General features: G+C 35.9%; 1 long non-coding RNA gene across 1 annotated transcript in view; it reads left to right on the top strand.

The window, feature by feature from the left end:
* The window catches only part of LOC125778439 (uncharacterized), a 59491-nt gene extending 40803 nt beyond the window's left edge, over positions 1-18688 (top strand). Inside the window, exon 3 of the long non-coding RNA XR_007422702.1 lies at positions 18634-18688. This is a non-coding gene — a long non-coding RNA (uncharacterized LOC125778439). The remainder of the gene's footprint in view (positions 1-18633) is intronic.
* Positions 18689-20985: the final 2297 nt, after the last annotated feature.

The following is a 20985-nucleotide window of genomic DNA, read 5'->3' as shown; positions in this document are numbered from 1 at the left end:
TTGACTGCCCTATTTGCTGGGAAAAATTAGTATCAATATTCCTCAGCGTTGCCTCAGATCTATTTCCCAATTTTGTGGTAAAAAAGAGAAAACTAAATTATGCCCCTTTCAGCGTGCTGTGCGTGAGTCTGACTCGATTTTCGAGAAAGTTCTACTTGATTTTTCTCACTCTATCGCTTCTTTCATTAACACCTTTCACTCTTTTTTTTAGGTATATTATATGTTTGTTTATTTGTAATTTGTATTATTTTATAATTCTAATTTAAATCATAATTTTCTAAATTTATCTTCTTTGGAGATAAAAATTATTGGAAGATCAAAAAATGCCACGTATCTTATTAAATGTATTCGAAAAGTAAAATGAATTTGGTAAAATTTTAATTGAAAGTAAAGAGCCTGTTATGTCGAATCGTCTTTTTTAGGGCCAAAACTGACATTTAGGGAGACAGGCGTAAAAAAAACCAACGATTAAATTGGGAAATAACGGGCAATTTAATGTACATATACATACATATACAGCTTTATTCAACTATGTATCCATGTATTCGCTTTTAGTTTAGAAATTAACTCATACAAATTTATAATTTGCATTTTAATTGGAGCAAAAACAAGCACTAACATGGCTGGCTTTTAAATTTCAACAATTGAAGTTGCTTTTTAATAAGACACTCATAAAATATTCAACTTAGGCATTGTTAAATAATTTTTAGGCATTTAAATATTCATGTTATTTACTGCTAAAAACATTTTATAGTTATTTAATTTGCCTCGTAATGTAATTTAGTTAAAAAATACTTTTTAGAGAAAGCTAAGTTAAGCACTTTATAACTAACTTATCGTTTCTATGAGCGGTAGCACCGAATACTATAATTGTGGTTGGACCTACTCTACAAAAGACACGTTGATGAGTTACAGGATTTTGAGTTACGCATCTAAAATTGAATAGAATATAACTAAGTTCGAATTGCTAAAAATACCAAAGCTCATATGAGGAGAAGGCATTCAGTTGTGGATTCAGAATTTGTTTCGAGGAGAATTTTTGTTTCCAACTTATTTTAAATATTGATGTTACTTCGTAAGTTCTACGGAATTGAAATCTCCGATCTTGCTTATTAAGTGTTTTTGGGTGGATCCGTCACTAAATGCATCTGTCTATTGAAAAACAAACGACTTAAACAAAATTTAAGATTTATATCAAATAAAATCAGTTTATGATGACTTTTATTATGAAAATTTTATATTTTTTGCGCTTAAATCTTATGAAGAAAATTATATGAAATATTTGTAAGTTAAAGCACGTAATAAATACGCATTGCTTTCACGATTTGGCGCGCAAATGTCATCACAATTTCTTTATATTGGAGTGCTGAATTTCAGTCGTTGAATTCAAATAGCGATTTTACTGTTAAGCTACAAATAAGGGCTTTTAAAAAACCAAATAAAAAGGTTTTCAATATGCAAAAGAGACGGCGGTGCAATATTACTGGCTTACCCTACGTACATACGTACGTGGATATGAAAGAGTGGAACTTCCGCTTGGTCGAATAACATTGCGAGAGGGTAAAAACTGTGCCAATAGTTGGTTAAGAACTATATGAACAGTTGGTAAGTAACGGTAAAATGGAAGTCGCAGAAGCGCACCTCAGGATCGCAGGTGGAAGCAGAGTTTACACTTTAATTATATTTTTCCTTATCGCGCTTATGATCTTCGCTTTCGGCAGCTGGTAGCATGCAGCAATCGCTCTACTGGAAAATTGGCAATTTCCACCTTTTCTGAAGATTTCATTTCGGCCAGATGCCTCTCGGTTTGGTTGTGTGTAATTCCATAAGTGAAAATAAATATGTGCCTTTGACTCAATGCTGGAAAACAAATTGGAAGTCCTTTGAAAAGAGGTTTAATTGAAGCAAAAACTGTCGCAATGTAAACAGGCTATGAAATTGTTACTTTATTCTCGTTAGTTATGGTTTGTTGCTACAATAACAGCAGGCAGCACCCAGCTGTGTTGTTGACCAACAATACACCTAATTCACCAGTTGGTTGTTTACCTAATTGGTCTATTAGCTGCAATTACGATTACTGTTTGTATTTCCACGAATATAATCGAACAAGTAAACGAATTTTATTTAACTACATAGTTGAGTATGACTTTTTCTTTGATTTGTACAGTCATGGTCAAAATAATAGGCAATATTAATCATATGAAAACTATCGATACCACTTCCAGTGTCTCATACCGTGGGGTCCCCAAATGCTTACATTGTAGTCTTGCTAATGCGGGACAAGTGCACAAGAGATGCTCCTTTTCATTTGCCTGCTGCTGTGCTTTTGACATTTCCTGCAGTTTTCTTGATCTGTCAGCCACATTCTCCAGGCGTGTGCCGCTACCAGACATTGACCATTTAGTATTCCGATCATGTTCCTACAGTCTCTTCTATTGAGTACCAATAGAAAATTTGTATACTTCCGTTCTACCGTCTTATACTTGTACATGACTTTTGCAGTTTTGCCCCCAGGCAGATCATTTCATCGTGTTTTAGTTCTCTTTGCCATGCTTCTGCCCAGATCGTCGTGTAAGCAATGCATGGCTTTCCCTGTGATGAACACGTTTTTATATGATAGCCATACAATTTTCTTGGCAATCTCGGCCAAAATCTGGCCACCAAATTGCTTGCTTCTAGTGTTGCTAGAACTGCTATCCTGCTTCCTAAGATACAAATACCTCAGCTTGAAGACTGCCTTATGTCTAACTCTAGACAGTATATCCTCGCCACAACTCCATCCTCCATTTTCGAGTCATCCCTATAAATGTTTAGAGTGTGCGCGCAGCTAACATTTACTTTTGCACCCACTATCTTTTTCTATGTTTCCTTTGAACCTTATTTCCCAGTTGAAAAGTAGGATCGTGTAGTCGGTGCTTGTCAAACCGCCATTACCCATCGATCTATACCCGAAGGTTTTTATGTTGAAATACTTCAGAATCGGATCAAATATTCAAGTTTGAGTATCATAAAGTAAAGGGATCTTTTAGAATAACGTTCAACAAAATTGAGAATACCTGTTGCTTTGAAGACTATGGTATCAATATGAAGACTAAAATTGAGCAGAGTCCATAGTAACTTCCAAAACAACAAAGTTAAAAACATGCTCTAGTAAACAGTCTTTTATTACATAATTAGAGGAAAACCTAAATCTACGAGACAAGCAATCGTTTAGCATTTTTTGAGATCAATGGCAAATCTTTTCCATCACACCAAGCAACCAAATTGTTTAAGTCTATTTGTAATAGACACCTTTCATGAACTGAAAAATATGATAAAAAAGTTTAACGTCGTCGGCATATAATAAATATTTGAGAATACTATGACACAAGAGATCGTTAATATATAAAAGGAACAGAACCGGGCCAAGATGACTACCTTGCGAAATACTTACAGAGACATTAACTGAATATGAAAGAGTATGCTCAAATATCACTAATTTTATTCTATTGTAAAGATACCCATTGAAGAAATCTTGGTTGAAATGACATCTAAAACAAAATGTGTGGATCAAATAAGCCACATGTACAAAAATGCCTTAAAAAGTTAAGGCACTGATCAAATGTAATAAGAACGCCGATTTATGACAAAGGATGAAACATGGATACATCGTTTGACAGTCCGCTGAATGCTTATTGTCGAATGATTACTACCTCGATTGGACGTCGAGATGATAACTAGTTCGGTTAGTATAAAATATTTTAAACTCGGCCATTGCGAGGACATTTCCGGTGACCCCTCGGTGAAAAGATACGCCCGCGTTGGAAGAATAACTCATTATAGGATTATCTAAAGTGAAAAATACGTGTTTTAATTAAGACCTTAACTTAAAATTTGGACGAAAGAAAATAAACGAACCGAAAATTGGCTTTTTGGGAGACATTTTTACAAAAAAATGAAAGTTTCAGTGAAAATTTCACGACATCTCCAAGTCTTAAGAATTGTATCTCAGAGATCTGTGTAAAATTTCATGAAGATCAGTTGAGTACTTCTCGAGACATCTTGCCAACCTACTTCAAAAACACAGTTTCGAAAAAAACCTCCTTTAAAGACGGCGCACTTAGTCTAGCTAACCTCGAAGGCACAAGTTCTCAAAGTTATATCTCCGAAGCTATTTCTCGGATCAACTTGAAAATTTAGAACAACGTTCTAGAGATGTTGTAGAATTTAATAAGAATAAGAAATAACATAAAAAAACTATTTTTTGAAATCTGTGAACCCATGTAACCCCCTAACACTAGTTCAAAAACTTCTCGCTTTTCGAACTACTTTGACTATTTGCCAACGTAAGGTTACAAAGGAATGCCACATTTTCATTTTTATTGTATTTTGCTTTAATTGAGTCGTGAACATACGAGTATAACTATCGTCATTCTCTGATTCTTCCTTGTAAAGTTATACTGTGTTTGAGGCAAATATGACTTCTTCAGCTTTTGCTCAACTTTTAGCATGAATAACAAATGCCGGCAGCGTATATGTAGACATACAAGTATATAGCATAATAGAATAATTTCAATTATTACCATTCATGCTTGCTGCTGCCGTTTCAATGCTGTGTCCGAATAAAGTAGCTTGTAGTACGTGTTGGTGTCTGTAGTGAGAGAAGTGTTATTAATTGTTGAATATGCTAATCTTTTTATACATATTCCCGCCTGTGTATAATTGAGCGGTATTTGTAATAGTGTATGTTTGCTTCATGTGTACGACAAAACACTCAGAATTCCGCCTAGCAATAACACATTAAAATTTAATAGGTTCCAGTATTTTATAATTCTAAAAAGGTTTCGTCCCTTCTAATGGGCCATATGACCCATAAATGACAAAGCTGAAATCATTATGCAAAAGCATGATTTGTTCGTATAACAAGAAAATGCTGTGCCGAGAGAGTAATTGTACGATGACATTGACATTTTTGTGTCCATAATTATATTAATAGAGTGCTTAGAAAACACTTTCAACTAAATAAAAACATTGAAAATTTTTACACTTTCTGTCACTTCCATTTAAAGTTTTAACGACCTTGAATATTTTTTTAAGCAAACGCTTGTGTTGGCAATTAGTTTTTGTTTGAGTGAACTTGTGCTCCTATTTGCACTCTCGCTTGACTGAACATCTTTTACTTTGTCAAGGAAAATACCTTTTTAATAAAAAAATACACTTTGAAGTTGAACAGGTCAATTCTCAATACTTATACAAATACTTCAAGGAATATTATTCATTTATTTGTTCAGCGAAACCGCAGTCACATGAAGCATGAAATTCTTGCATCAAATCGATACTGTAAGTCTTTGATGTGTGATCGCTGAAGTTTTACTTGTTTTCAGCTCTTGGGTAGCTACGACAGGTCTTGGTTTCCTTTAAGTTTATAGAAGCTTATAGTCTTATAAGCTGTAAACGACTAACAGAAGCAAGGGCAAAGTGTCTTGTTTAACTTCTTTAATACCTTAAGATGGATGAGGTGATATGAGTGATGGGAAGGCATATTAGACCAAAGTTTGCATTGTATAGTATACTCTATTAATATATCTACTCTATCTTCATATATTGCTATTATTGTTCCTTTTGTAGCAAAGCTTAGGGCTCATTGTTTAATACTGTGTTATATATTCATACATACCTAAATTTTTTTGCTTTAAGAGTACTAACATCAACAGTGTTAAGTATCGATGAAGTGGCAATTTTTTAACATACAATAATATATTTGTATGTATGATCATACAAATACACAGTTAAGCTGCCAGATTTTTTCAGTCAATAAGTCGATGTTTGCAACTAAAAATATTAGACTTATTTTATTATTTTGCTCTCAGCACACTGCTTTGCGCTTTCAATGCAATGTTGCCATATTTCCCAGTGTTTACACTCATCAATCAAAATTTTCGTTTTCATTTTATTTCATGATTAATTGTTGGAGTGTTTGTTACGCCTCACGATTACATACGCTTGAACCGAACCATGCCAGGCACTTACGTTCCTCACAGTAAATATCCCTTGACACCCTCCCATATTGGGATTAGTGCCGAGCCTCTTCTTCCTTTGCAATCCAGTTGCCCTTGACATTTGACCAGAGTAGCCTTCCTGGTATTTCCTCTAAGCTCTCGTATGTATTCATATTTTATAATTTATTCTATACATTTACGAGATTAAAGTGCCAATTTCATTCAGCGGCCGAGCCGTGCGTACGAATGGAATGTCAGGCACATGATTGATTAGGCCACTCGTGAAACTGCGAACGCTCGTGAGTCAGAGAATACGGTCTGAAATCCGTAAGCAGCTACATGAGCCAAACTGCAAAGCGTACGAAGGTCCATCTGTAAATATTTGCGTTTAACATTCTAAGTTTGCTTCCTTTATACTCGTATCCATTCAAACTGTTTAAGCAGATTTTTGGTTTAAGCACTCACTGCTCATTAATAAATAGAGGCGCTAATATGTGTGTGAGTAGGTATGTATGCATGTGATATAAGTCGGCTTACGTTTATTATGGCTGATAATGTACTAGTTACATATATATTTTGCGGAAGAGTCTCTGCTGCAATTTCATTCAAATATTTTTCCAAAAGCAAACAAACATTTCTGTTTTCAGTATATACTGAGCAGAAGGCAGAGGCATTACTAAAACTGCTAATATATAATCTTTTAAGTAGTAATGCATTAAATAATAACACTTACATTTGCGCATTACAAATTATATGGATTTAATAATAAATCATAACATTTAGTTTTCAGTGCTTATGACATTCAGCAAATTCAAGCTTTAATTAAAGAGTCTTAAAGACTTTACAAATTGCACTAAGAATGGAAAAGTAAATGGAAATTAAAGCGGAATCAGTAAGAGCAGAGTAGGGACTAAAGGTGTAGAAGATTTTATTACTAAGTACCAAACTTGAAGTTTCAGCGGTATATCACTAGTGATTCACTACTAACGTCTGAAATAGCTAATGAACTCTTACCGCAGGGCCTGTATACATATTTATTATAGGGCAATGGATGATATCAATCGAATTCAGCTCTGCTACTGAGAGTTTAAGAGTAACAGGTCCCGTTTTGGTCTTTTAAAGGTTGATCAAAGCAATGAATATTATAGGAATGTTTCAGGTCTTTGAACAAAACTAAATTATGTTGAGGTAGCCCACCAGGTTTCGTCATATAATACAATATAACGGGTAATCTAAATTTAATTAAACGGATGGACTATCTGAGACGTAGTTGCGGCCAACATTTCAAAAAGATAATCTTTATTAAATTTGAAGTTTCTATGTTTTTTTTTTTAAGTAGAGAACCTCGAAAATATTTACTCCTCATATGTAGAAATTATCAGGATAACAAGACAAGTTGAAATCTGGGTGACTGTCTGTCTGTCCGTCCGTCCGTTCAAGCTGTAACTTGAGTAAAAATTAAAATATCTTGATAAAACTTGTTAAATATGTTCCTTGGAAAAGTCGTAAGGCGGAGTTCGTAGATGTACGTAATTGGACCACTGCCACGTCCGTAAAACGTCATTGACAGCTAACGTTCAAAGTGCCACAACTAAGGATTAAAATAAGATATAGAATTCTAATTTGGCACTGGGGATTGTAGTGGCTAGGGGTATGTGTGGACTAAAAATGTTGAAAAAAGGGGTGTGGCCGCGCCCACTAATAGGTTTAATCTACATACTTCCTATATCACTAAATTAACGGAGGATAACCCCTTAAAAAAGTTCTAAAAGTGCGTTACATCATAAACTAATTATAAATTTTAAGACCGAGATGATGTGAAGAGGTTTTATTAGAGGCGGTGTATAAATTGGACGATGGACATGGTACCGCCGACTATTAGGAAATCACATATCACGACCAGTTTTGACTAAATTTGGTTTGTGACATTCTTCTCACACAATTATGGTAGAGTGAAAAAATTAACGAAATCCTACTACAACCATGCCTACTTCCCATATAACACAATTTTAAATTCCACTTGATTCTTTCATTTTCCAGTACACAAATGAGGTATTGATATAACGAGATACAATTTAGCCACATTATGGCTAAAACTTGTCCGAATCCAACTAATCCTTGTATCTATTGCTGACTTTTGACCGATATGGGATATACTATACAATTAAATTCAGAGAAAATATTCTTTTGGTAATATTTTCCCTATGTATTAAAAAGGGGTTGAAAGGGGTCAATACCTGCTTGAGCCCCGTTTACTTAATGTAAAGATATTCGAACTTTCGGGTGACCACACATACTGCGAAATATGTTAGTGTTTTACTCATAAAATTGTATATTTGTGTCCAAAATAGATAAAATTAGAGGAAAACTTGACCTTATACCAGGATATTCAGTAAGTTTTGCCATTTGATAACAGAAGGCGTTGCTACTAACCCAATTTTTTGTTTTGTTGGTACACTCTTAATATGAAAGTATGTAAAGTTTCATTTCAATCTGTCAATTCACAGTATTTTTTACAATGGGAAAAATTGAATATCGTGCAGTGATAAATTTCTTATGTTTGGAAGGTGTCGCGCCAAAAGAAACACACGAACGAATGTTAAAAGTGTATAATGGTTGTTCACCTACAATTAAACAGTAGAAAGATGGGTTGCTGAACTTAAACATGGTCATATGTACAAGCCTTGAAGACGATCCAAGTGAAGGACGTCCAAAAAACGTATCAACGCCAGAAATCATAGCCAAAATAGAGGATATGGTTTTGAAAGATCGTCGATTGACTAAAAGAGATTTATTAGAGGCTCTACACATCTCATTAGGCAGTATGAGCCATATTTTAAATGAAATTTTAGTTTTTAGAAAGATGTGTGCGCAATGGGTGTCACATTCGCTAACAATGGAACAAAAACACATTCGAATGCGACTTTCTCAGCAACATTTTGGGCGTCGATTCATCACTATGGATGAGATTTGAGTCTATCACCAAAAGGCTGAAGAGTGGTGTAAACCTGGTAAAACAATTAATTAATGAATATTATTGCAACATTTTGGACCAGTTGAAAGAAAAAATTCATGAACAAAAGACCCGGTCTGCAGAAGAAAAAATTCTTTTTCATCAGGACAATGCACCGTATCACATGAGCATTTTGACAATGGCTAAAATCCACAAATTAAAGCTCGAATTGTTGGAGCATCCACCGTATTCACCAGGTTTGACCTCCAGAGATTTCCATTGTGTCCACTACTCAAAAAATGTATGCGGGGCAAGCTTTTTCATCAAGTCATAACGGATGTTGAAGCGTATTTTGCAGACCTTCCGGTTTCTCACTTCTGGGATGGGATCCACAGATTGGAGGATCATTGGAGTAAGTGTATTAATGTTCAGGGAGATTATACTGAATAGTAAAGTGAATTTTGCGTCATAAAATTTTGTTTTTCTTATCAAATGACAAAACTTATTGAACAACTAATATCAGAACTTTCCAACATCCGGCTGACTGTACTCCATATAATTGGTGATGATATGTGAGGTATCTTAATGAAATCCAGTGAACATTTTTTTAGTATGGGATATGTTAATAGTAGGTGTTGCTGCCAAAAATGGATAAAATCTGGTCAATGTTACCTCCAACCCTTATATTTTCCCGAAGGAATTTGATTCCTGAAAGTTGCAGGAGTATAAAATGTTCAGTTATACTCGAACTTAGCTCTTCCGTAATTGTTTCTTGAAATATAATTTCCATTTTATACAATACTACATCTATCTCAAGTCTTTATTGCGAACAACATTTTGGCAAACCACACTGTCTAAAGTTCTGTGCAAATGTGTTGAGTACAATAAATAACAATGCTCTATGTATTCTATTAAGCCAGCTTTAACAAACGAAAAGTGGAGCCAATGGAATTCTCGAAAATTAAGCTTTTGTAGTGAAAATTAATTAAAACTTAGCAGCTTATCCTTAATTGATCCTGAACAAAATGTTAGCGATGGAAGCCAAAAGCCTGTGTTAAACACTCGTGAGCTCTAAATTCTGAATGTTAGCAAATGCGCATAAAATAGTGAAGCTCTAAATATCAAATAGAATTATATAATCACATTACTCAGTAGAACGAATGTACTGAGCAAGGTAATTCTACTTAAAAATGCACTTCCATTGCCTGCCATTGCAGGTTGTAGCGTCGCTGTCCGCGCTTTCAATGTGTGAAATGATTTGGTTTTAAGCAGGGACCAAAATCTGCATTCTTCACAGCCACAGCGTTGAGTGCTAAAGTAGTTAGTTAGTTTTTTGTGGGTTCTTCACTCCAGCTCTCTGGTGTTGGCATAGTTGTAGCAACATTTATTGTTTTAGTCCGCATTAAGTTAATTCAGTCTACTTCAGCTTGGTGGCTAACTTTTTATGCCGGACCCTGCATCTGTATGTATGTGTTTAATAAACCGGAGAGCAAGCACAAACTTGCTCGGCATTCTAGTGGAACAAAAGATATAAACATTGTTCGGTGAGTTCTTTTTTGCCATTTACATTTCCGCTCCGTAATTCATTTCATTTTCTTTTCCTTTTTAGGCGAATTTTTAGTATTTTCCATTTGTTCGCATGAAAGCGGTCTGGTGTTTTTCAGGAAGTATTAACGCGCTTAAATTGATGAAAATACATTTTATTTTACATTTGTATGCACTTAGCAAATTATTTCGCTGGAGGAAGAGAAGAAGCGAATAAAGAAGTATCGGAGTGAATGGTAATATACTAGCTCAAATAATATGAAATTTAAGTTGAGCTCGAACGGTTTTTAGTTATAATAATGTCCGCCTATTTATGAGTTAATATAAATATACGTAGGTTGCTATATATATTTCTGGACTAGGCAACACTCGCTCAAAGACGAATTCCGTGAAGGTCGTCCAAAAACAGCCGTTGTGCCAGAAAACATCGATGCCGTACGTGAACTGATAATGCAAGACCGTCATGTAACATACCTTCAGATAGAGGCATGCCTATGCATTTCTCCCACCAGCATACATTCGATATTGCATGAACACCTGGCCGTAAAAAAAGTTTGTTCTCGTTGGATCCCGGCCAATTTCACAATCGCTCAAAAAAAGGCTCGTGTGGATTGGTGTAAAGAAATGCTGAAAAAATGCCCGAAACAAAACAGCAATCGAGTGTGGGTCTTCCAAGACGAGCCAAATCCAACGAAAAAAAAAAACACATTTTCGTTGATAAATATGCCTATTTTCATTATTAGGCCAGAAACACATATAGCAGCCCTCGTATGTAAATACATACATATAAAACATCTAAAAAACATTTCTGATTGCAAGAAACGTTGCGCAACTCGGAATAAAACAAATATTTGGCAAAAAAGACATTGTAAGTGGAAGATGGTCCATATCGCGATGAACCTGCAATTAGTTCCGGGATAGAGTGATATTCTTGGATAATATCAAGCAGATGAACAGTCGTATAACTAGACTCCGATAAAGAAGAAATGTGGGTATGAGCCTCTGTCTACTTGTAGATATTTAATCGACAAACATGTTATAAATATAAGTGAGTCCGAGCAGAGATCATTTTTAACTCGCTCAACGAGCAGATAAATAGAGAATAACATGGAATATGGCCGCAGCAGCCGACTAAAATAAGCAGATATATGCACATAGAATATACTAACCATAATTTTTACTAGTTGAGCTAATATCTTGTGCCTCAGATAAAGAATAAAGTTCCTCAATATAGACCTGTGTTTAGGAATTTGTAGTACACTAAGGACAACCCAACAATGACACTCAAAGCCACTTTATACGTTATCTGTGGGCATATTTGGTATTGGCTTTGCAGCCAAGTCTGCTATTAGACTAAGAGAAGCTGGGTACATGAAGGATCGACTACTCCGTTTGAATTCCCTACAGTTTAGATCACTGCATCATGGAAGCTTCTCCTGGCGGTTTCTTCTCTGCTCACACACCTGTTAGAGATTTCTGGGAGATGAGGTGTAGTGAGCGTTTACACGGATGTATCGAAGTTAAGGGGGAGGCTGGGAAGACCTTCCGTCGGGAGCTATTCATCGTCCGTTTCCTTGGCAAGCATTGGTCGACAACCAGAGGTCGTGCGACTTCGAGATTCTTGTGGCCTAAAGGGAACCGTAAGAGGTTCTCCCAACTACTTGCACTTATCAAAATCAAGTCGGACGCTTTTTGTCAAAACTATATAGAGGAAGGTGAGATGTAATCATCTTGTCATTCCTCTACTGTTTAGCTCTGGCCACACTGAAATATATCGGTCGATACAGCTTTGGAGAACCTATCGAAGTGATTGGGATTGATATGAATGATTGATCTATGAGATGATAAAAGGTGTTTTTGGGTAACACAAGAACAAACATTTGTTTAAGTAATGTCCATCAATTAATCCTACGGCCTAACCTAATCTTATTTTTCGAACGTATTGGTTTTCAGTACTCACCTTTTAGCTCTAAACAGTTATTTTAGCAAACAATTTAATTAGAAATAGGAATTCCTGGTATTTTTATTTTATTTGGTATATTTACCGACAAGCTTGTTGTTGTTAAATATTTGTTTAACATTTATAAAAGCTAATAATTCTCTACAAACTGCAGGACATCAGTGAATGTGTTAAAGCAAATATTTGTAATTTACTAAATGTCTGTTTGTTGATCCTTCTGTGTGCACTTGTATTCGTTCATTTGTTCCATTTAATGACAAAATCACTTATGAGCTTCAAGTAATTCTCATTGCGCATATAAATCCAAATTAAGTTTGAAGTGTGCCGAAAGAAAACATGAAAGTCTGAATAAGAAAAATATAACAAGCATCTGGGGTGTGCATTTAAAAAAGCAATTACATTGTAAATTGTACACAGACAAGTATTTTTGGTATTTTCTTTGAGTCTTTCGTTAGTTGTGTGGGTATTCGGTAATGATTGAGAGCTTAGAGACGCACAATTGTGCCAATAAAATGACAAGATAAGTGCGTGTGCACAAGTTGATTTGTGTTGAAAAGCTAGAAATAGAAGAGAGTGTTTTCAATTTAGAAGTGATTACACGTGCTCCTTAATACTACAATGCGTTCAAGTGGGCAAATATGAATATTACCAAACAACTTCAATTACATATAACAGAAATTATTACGAAGAAAACGTATAAATGAAGAAGTCTCAATAAATAATTAATATAAGAATATATTTTTGTATAGAAGAACAACGAATAACCTCTTTTAAAACTATCCCGTACAGCAGCCTTTGCGGAGGAGTTCTCACAGCAGCGTTTTGTGAAATATTTAGCATTTGTTTTATGGCACTTAAGATAATTTATTGTTGCTTTGAGACTACTACTCAGTGGTTTCTAATTTCATTATTATTAAATTTTCTTAGTGCATCTTGGCTAACGCTAAATGACCTGCGGACTTGACGGCCTTTTAACTCCTGGTCGACTTTAGCTTTTGAACCCAGAGTAGGAGTCTCTTCATCAGGCCAATATGTAAGCAAAAGGATGGAGGAAGCCGGTGGTATGGTCAGGCATCTGTGCAGCATGCTAATACACTCGAGTGGGCCAAGAGGGTGCTGAGCAAGAGCGAGGACGATAGCGCAGAACAGAACGCAATTAAAATAAGACAGCGGTTAAGCGGCAAATGTCGCATGAGGGAGAAACCTACTTTGGTAAAATACAGTGAACGGGAGGGACTCAATAGAGCTTGGCGTGCTCGACTGCAGCAGGAATGATTGTGTCATTTCCCGCGAGGAATGGAAGAGAGTAGTGGCGGTTATCTTCTCAGTCTTCCTGAAGGTGGTCAGAGGAAACCCTGTGCCATTCCTAAAATGTGAGAGGCCGGATTGCATCATGGGCTTCATAAGCTCAATAGATGTGCCGATGAACGATCGGCTCTGCAGATTGGAGGCTCTGTTCAAAGTGGATCTTCAACTTCGCCCTAGCGCTCGAGTCTGGCTACCTTCTTCTGCGAGTGCGATTGTGGAAATCCTCAGATACTGTAACCCCTCACTACCCACGCTTGACTGGAGGGTAACCAGGCTGGAGAGAACCGAGAAACCATATAGGCAAGCGCTGATTCTGCTAAGTCCGTCGACCCTCTCAGCAAAAGCAAAAGAGTCTAAGCTATGGGTTCAAAAATGTAGTCCTTAGGCTACTCCCGACGGATGCCAAAGCTCACGGCGCTCAAGCTGCAAATGCGATGGGTACGACAGGCGGTGATGGTGTTAGTCAAACGACCGTGAAAAGCGATCCGAGTCTCTTGGAGGTAGCGAGATCTGAGGGCGCTTCGTAAATCGGCGACTCTTTCCTCGGCTTCGAACAACTGCTTGAGGTGGTGCTGGTCGAGCAAGACATGGGCGCTGGACTAGCGCTTCTGGAGGAAAGTCTGAAGATGAGATCTTGATTTTGCAGTTTTCCGCTGAAACTTTAATTTTCTCTGACTATTAATATGTCTTAGGGAAAAATAATTTCTCTGTTGATTTTCAAGACATTATTTGCGATATAATTGGAAGCAATCAGCGTGATTTGACAATCTCATTGCGGATTTGTGTACGATTTAGGAATGGTTGAAAATGTTTCTTTATCAAAATTTAAAAGGATATTGTTATAAGTATAACCAAGGGACTTAAATTAAAATTTTGAAATAGAACCAAGGTTTCGAAATCGTGAATCATGTTCTTAATCTAACGGTGAATTAATAAAGCCGAAAGTTGCCAGCTTCCATATGAGGTACTAACTCAGCGTAGATATCCGAATAGTAGTGTTATGAAAGCCAGGTTGAGCAGGTAAATAGAAAAATTAATGGAACGAAGCTTGGTTAGCTTGGCAGAGATTTTGGAAAATTTGCAAAGAAGATTTTTGATTGTATTCTGAAAGTTTTGAAGATCTCGTCACACTCCTCAAGCAATTTAATTTGTTGCAGTGAAAGCAATTTGTAGACTGAAAATTTCGGAGCCATTATTGGCTGTTATTTGATGTTCAACAGCTACTTGTAATACATTTAAGTACTTTCCGAAAGCGCTTACGTACTTAAATCGCATATAAACTGAAAGGAAAATATGATATTGTACCTTTAAGCACTTTGAAGCCAATTTATTTATTCGACTCGCAAGTGCGCTTGACTTGGCCACTAATTTTTAGCCAATTTGTTGTCCATTTATTGTTCAGCTTATTGCCAAATATAAATGTGCATGGATTTTCTGCTTATTATAACCGTAACATAAACAAGATGGCCCAGACGATGACGCTACTTAATTTGGTCTATTGGTCGTGTTGTAGCTGCTGTTGCCGACACATTTTTAGTACTTGGAAAATCAAAAAGGAAAATGCCAAGTATTTTTGTTATGTTCAACACGCGTAAGTTCTATTCCCTTCTCATTGTTTCTGCTCCAGCTCCAGCTCCATCTCCGGCGCTCATTGCAACAATGTCAACCAGACTTTTGCACAGATTTGCGAGCAGACCTTTTGTGTACGCTTTGAGCCGGCGTAAATATTCAAGGCCAGCCAGCGTCGCACTTGACATGACACGCGGCTAAGGACAAAGTCAACATTAACAATAGTCTGGGCGGTTGATATTTGGTGCAGGCACCACCAACTCATCCCCAGTCAATATGTCTACGGAGATTATATGCAGCGCAAAATAGAAAAATGTTGGCATAAGGCAACGGCGATTGAAAGGATGAAAAAATGGCACAAAGGAAGAAAAAAAATATTTTTAACAATTTCTAAGCTCTTTGCCGTATAATTTTTCTAGTAGCTAAACAATTTAGTTGCTAACCGCTGTCACATTTGCTGACCGGCAGTTTGCTCATTCATCTGCAACGGCAGCAGCCAGCAATAGTTAATTAAAAATTATTAATTTTTACTATCTCTGGCGCATTTCAGCAAATTGCATAATAGCGGTACGTATGTGTGTGCGCGTATAACGCTTGGTACAGCATTTGTCTGGAAGATATTGAGCCACTATGTAGTATATGTATACTTATATTGGCTGATCTAATGAATTAGTTGTTGCTAGAAGAAGCATCGTGACCTAAATATATTTACTTATGCTAACAAACTATACAAGAAATACAAAAAATACAGTTGTTGTTGTGTTATCATGACAACATTGAGTACTCCTTGCTAGCCTCGACGGCATAATTTAAACTTAAATCAGTTCGAATGAGTTTCGGCGGTTTTAATCTGTGTTTTCAACCGCATACTCCACTTTGTCGCTTTTCCCCTCCAGTTCGATACCCTGGAGACCAGCCAGTGAAAAGCACAATGAAGCAAGTAAGCAAATTTATGTGTTTAATTAAAAGTAAAGTATGTAAGTGCGGGATAACTAAAAAAACTTCGAAGCCTGGTGGCGAGCTGATAGTTCTGCGACGAATATGAATTTGAACCCTTTTGAAGTTTCATTGTACCAACAATCGCTGAAATGAACAGATATTCTTTATTGCCTCCTCCTTGTTGAAAGCATTCTACTAAATCGTTGGTAATTATGGTTTTAGTTTGAAGCATGAACAACTGTAAAATTGTTGCTTTATTATAAACACCAGGAATATTAATTTTTAAAACAAAAAGTGCTATTCTATAACGTTGCAGATCAAAGGTTCAATAAAAAAATTGGAGATGAACGCAGAATATTTATAAAATTAAATAGTTATAAGAAGAAAGGGAAATATTAATAACATTAATATTATGAATATACTCGTATATAGAGCGTCAAGATTAAATTCTGACTTATCACCAGATGATTTTGATACTCCGACTCTGAAAACAGTGTGTCGCGAAAAACGGGTTTGAGGTCTAGGAAATCGATTGCATTAACTATTCTAAATTCCAGATAAACTTCAAATTTTTGGCGAATATTCTCAAATACATGTATGTACATTCGAAATAAAAAATTCGATATTTTTGAAACTCTCAAGTGGATCACCCTTTAAGCTAAACTATTTTAGGTGTGCCTGTGAAAATCTTTACTAGACTGCTCTTATTTAAGGTCGGTATATTTAATAAGCACTTAAAGATGCTTTGCTGTCTTCTTAATAAATTTAATAAATAAAATGAATATACTTATAAAAACAAATAAAATTTTAAGCCAGTTAACATCATTCAGTCTATTTTGTGTATCCAATGTTCTGCTTTTTTCCGGAAGTTTGTTGATAAGTAGATCAAACAGCTATAACCACCTGTCTTGCTTGTGAACTTCTGTCAAAATTTGCATAATTTTTAATAGATTGGTCCACAATTTCAGTTATAGTGGTCAAACTGCTTTGCAAAAACGTCATTGAATGTAACTTTACGTTTCTTCGAAATCACTACTGCCTGCATTTTTGTCTTCTTCTCAATTAGTAATTGCTTAAGCTTATCATTAGAAAGACTAGCTGCCGTTTCTTGAACTATTTCTTTGACATCTTTCACATTTAGCTCATCTAAACCGGCACATTTTGCAAATTCCCCTATTTCATCCATGTCGACAGTGTCCAATGTCTTCGCTCTTAGTTAAACCTGGCCAATTCTTCTTCTATAGTCTTTTCAAAGATCTTTCTGTTATTTAATAATAAAGTAATTAACCTTAAAATTGGATATAACGCCTTGGACCATTGGTTGGTTTCTGTAATGTATGTAAGCATGTGTATTCAGATGTACAATTTCGTTGAATATCGTGTTGAAGCGCTAAACCTAAAGAGCGTTAAGCGGGTTCTTACTGTACTAAAATTTTAAAACAGTTTCTTAAATAGTTTTGAGTTTGAGTTGCATCCTTCTAAAGCGTAACCACATGAGTTTAATCAGCTAAATCACGTTATTGCTAAACTCTCAAACCTATGTTTTTCAAATTTGCTTGAGTGATTGCTCATAAACTAATGATCCGATCACTGCCAAATTTTGTGCATCTTCTCTATAGTTCGCTATACAATGGCATCGCAGATTTTGATCTGACCAAAACTCGAATTTGTCAAGCTGAAATCGAGCAAATTTTCGAGTCTAACTTTTTTCTGATTCATTTTGTCAATTTCTGATTTTTTGTCAGTAAATCATTGTACAGACAATATCTTCTAGCAGCGATTTTTTAGTTTTTATCCTTCAATGCAGTAGTGAACGATCTTTCTTTGGCGCCGTCGGAGATAGCGTGCAATTCGAAAAAGAATTGTTTTCAAAAATTTTACTGTATATTTTCTAAATGTAGAAATATACTACCTTTAAAATTTGAAAACAATTTTTAAAAACTTTTTCTTTTTTTTTATTCTCAAAAATCGCAATTTCTTAGTCTGTCAAACTTGTTGTTCCTTTTTTAACCATGTAAGCATGTTAATCTTCAACGAATCAACTGATTTTTAGCATTCAGGCTCACTGTGCAACGCTGTCCACAGCTGCAAATGATGCTGGCCGCAATTCAAGTTTTAATTTAAATAGATTAAAATTTCTGTCGTCGCTTGTCAATGGTTCAATTATGGTATAGTGCGATTCGTGGCGTGGAGCAAAAGATAAATTATTTTCTTGTCGTTAAGGGTGTTTGAATTAATTGTGGTTTGGGTGAAGACTTCGTTTGGATATGCTAATTTTGATCAATATTCGTAGTATTTAATGTTAGTACTATTTAAGAAAGAGATTTATTTCTTTTAATGTAAATGCTTGTAAATAAACAATATTTATTATTTTATTTCAGATTTATAATGCCAAGGGTATACTAATTTCAGGTAAGGCATATGCTATGAGTACTGATATTTGAAACAAATTTTTTCCTTATATTATTAATACAGTTTATATTTTCCATAGTTTTTAAGAAAATTCACTAATCTCTCGCCCCGAAGGATATGAAAGAAGTTAATCAATTATTTTAATATAACTCCAAAGAAAGTATTACACTTTAATGTTTTAATGTCATATGTATGTACGTCGTAAAATTTTGTTCATAATTTTAAAATTCTTAATTTATTCTTCAAAATCTAGGCTCAAAGTAAACACCTTCACACCCATACACTTGTGTCAACGTTTTTCTGAATCCACGAAACACTTGTTAAAGTCAATTTGCGGAATAGCCTTCAATGCGCGTGGAGATTCACGTTTAATGTCTTCAATTGACTCAAAGTGATTTCCCCGGAGCGGTCGTTTGAGTTTAACAAATAAATGGCTCAAAAATCAGTCCAATAATTCCGGCTTCGTTTGATGAATAGCCTCGCCCAAATGACGCATAATACTCAAATAGTGTTCCTTGTTTACAGTTTGGCCGGTCGGAAGCAATTTGAAGTCCACCTGACATCGATAAACGAAGAAAACTGTCAATATAAACTTGATTTTTGACCCTATTGACGTGTATTTTCGGCTTCGGTTCACCTTTACAACGATATTCGGGCGATTGATCGCTTGTTTCCACTTACACTTTTCTTGAGGCCAAATGATCTTTCAAATGGTTTATAATGACCCTTCCGAAATTCCATGGGTGCCAGTAAGATTTCTGATTGTTAGTCGTCGATTCTCTCCTTCATTTTATTGAAGTGTTGATCATCAATTGATGTTGATGGCCGTCTTTGGCGTGATTTGTCGTCAACGCGTTTTTGACTTCTTTAGGTAATTTGTACCCAAAGAAAAAACTTAAAATCGCGAAAAACAATTATTACCAAAGGCCTTTTCCAAAATTCTGAATGTTTCAACTCCAGAGATTTGATTCCGCACACAAAATTGAATGGAACTTCTTTGTTGAATACAGTCTGTCAAGTAAGAGCGTGGTCCGGATAATTAAAAAAAAAAAAATTTTTATTAAACTTTCTTATTTATATATTCATTATACACATTACAAACAATGATGCAATTTGGTCAATAATGTGTCCAGTCACAACCGGCGTCGATAATTGGCTGGCATCTCCGAGGCATGCTTTCTACTAATTTGACGGCTTATTCTAGTGCCAAGGATCTCCAGATCCGACAAATTTCGTAAGACCACTGCTTCAAAGTGTATGTGCGTCTTCCGCGAAGCTTCTGTTTAATATATGCCCACACATTTTCAATAGGGTTTGCAACGGGCGACTGCGACGGCCAATCCAATGTAATGATGCCAGATTGAGTTTTCCACTGAGTACAGGGCTTGCTGCGGTGTTTAGGATCGTTGTCCTCCTGCAGAATCTAATCTTAATTTTTTCTGATGAACCATCGTTTGGCAGCTGGCAGTAAAGCCTTTTTGTAGATTTTTATCATTTTCTCAGCATTTAGGTTGTCAGTAAAGAGGTACAAAGTGCCGAATCCCTGCTTGGAGAAACAGCACCAAAGATGCACCTGTATTCCATGTTTTACGGTCCGCTGAACAAGCCTATTGGAGGAAGTTGACTAGGCTCGCGTGAGAACAGAACGTGCCCATATAGAACATTCATCAGTAAAAATGACATTTTCAAAATCATTATCAATATTCTCATGCGCCCAAGCGAGTCGCTTTGTCACAACTTTTTCAGTCAACAAAGACTTCTTCATTGTGTTGCGCCATTTCAGATCATGAGTATGGAGAAGGGATCGAATAGTTTCGTAGGATATATCTAAACCTTTTGCCATCCAGATTCACTGTCCTATTTTCATCTTTTTTGTTTACATTTCCTATCAAACTACGTTCTGGTAAATCATCGACATTTTTAGCCACTTTATATTGCTGTATCCACTTCTGTACAAATGCCTGCGACTTTCTCATATATTTAGCAGCCGCTGATTGCGACATTTTGGAACCTTTCGGGTGGATTTAAAGGAACACAGCCTCGTAGCGCGACGCGTACTTAGCACTCATTGCGTTTAACGTAATTCTCTTTCAAAAGATCAACGACAACTGAACCTTTGTTGACAATGCATCAAGGACAAAGCTTCCCTCTATCGGCTCGCGAAGGAATTAGAGCGAAATCTTTCATTAACTGTCAGTAAAGTTTTACTTGACAAACTATATTTTCATTCGTTGTAGAAATCGCCGAATGTATTTCAAATAATTCAGAAAGACTAGCGTGTACTAAACACTAATTATTATTGTGATGTGACATTTGACACG

Source organism: Bactrocera dorsalis, chromosome 4 (assembly GCF_023373825.1).
Source record: "Bactrocera dorsalis isolate Fly_Bdor chromosome 4, ASM2337382v1, whole genome shotgun sequence".
In the NCBI taxonomy this organism is placed as follows: domain Eukaryota; kingdom Metazoa; phylum Arthropoda; class Insecta; order Diptera; family Tephritidae; genus Bactrocera; species Bactrocera dorsalis.
This window is presented reverse-complemented; position numbering and strand designations above follow the sequence as displayed.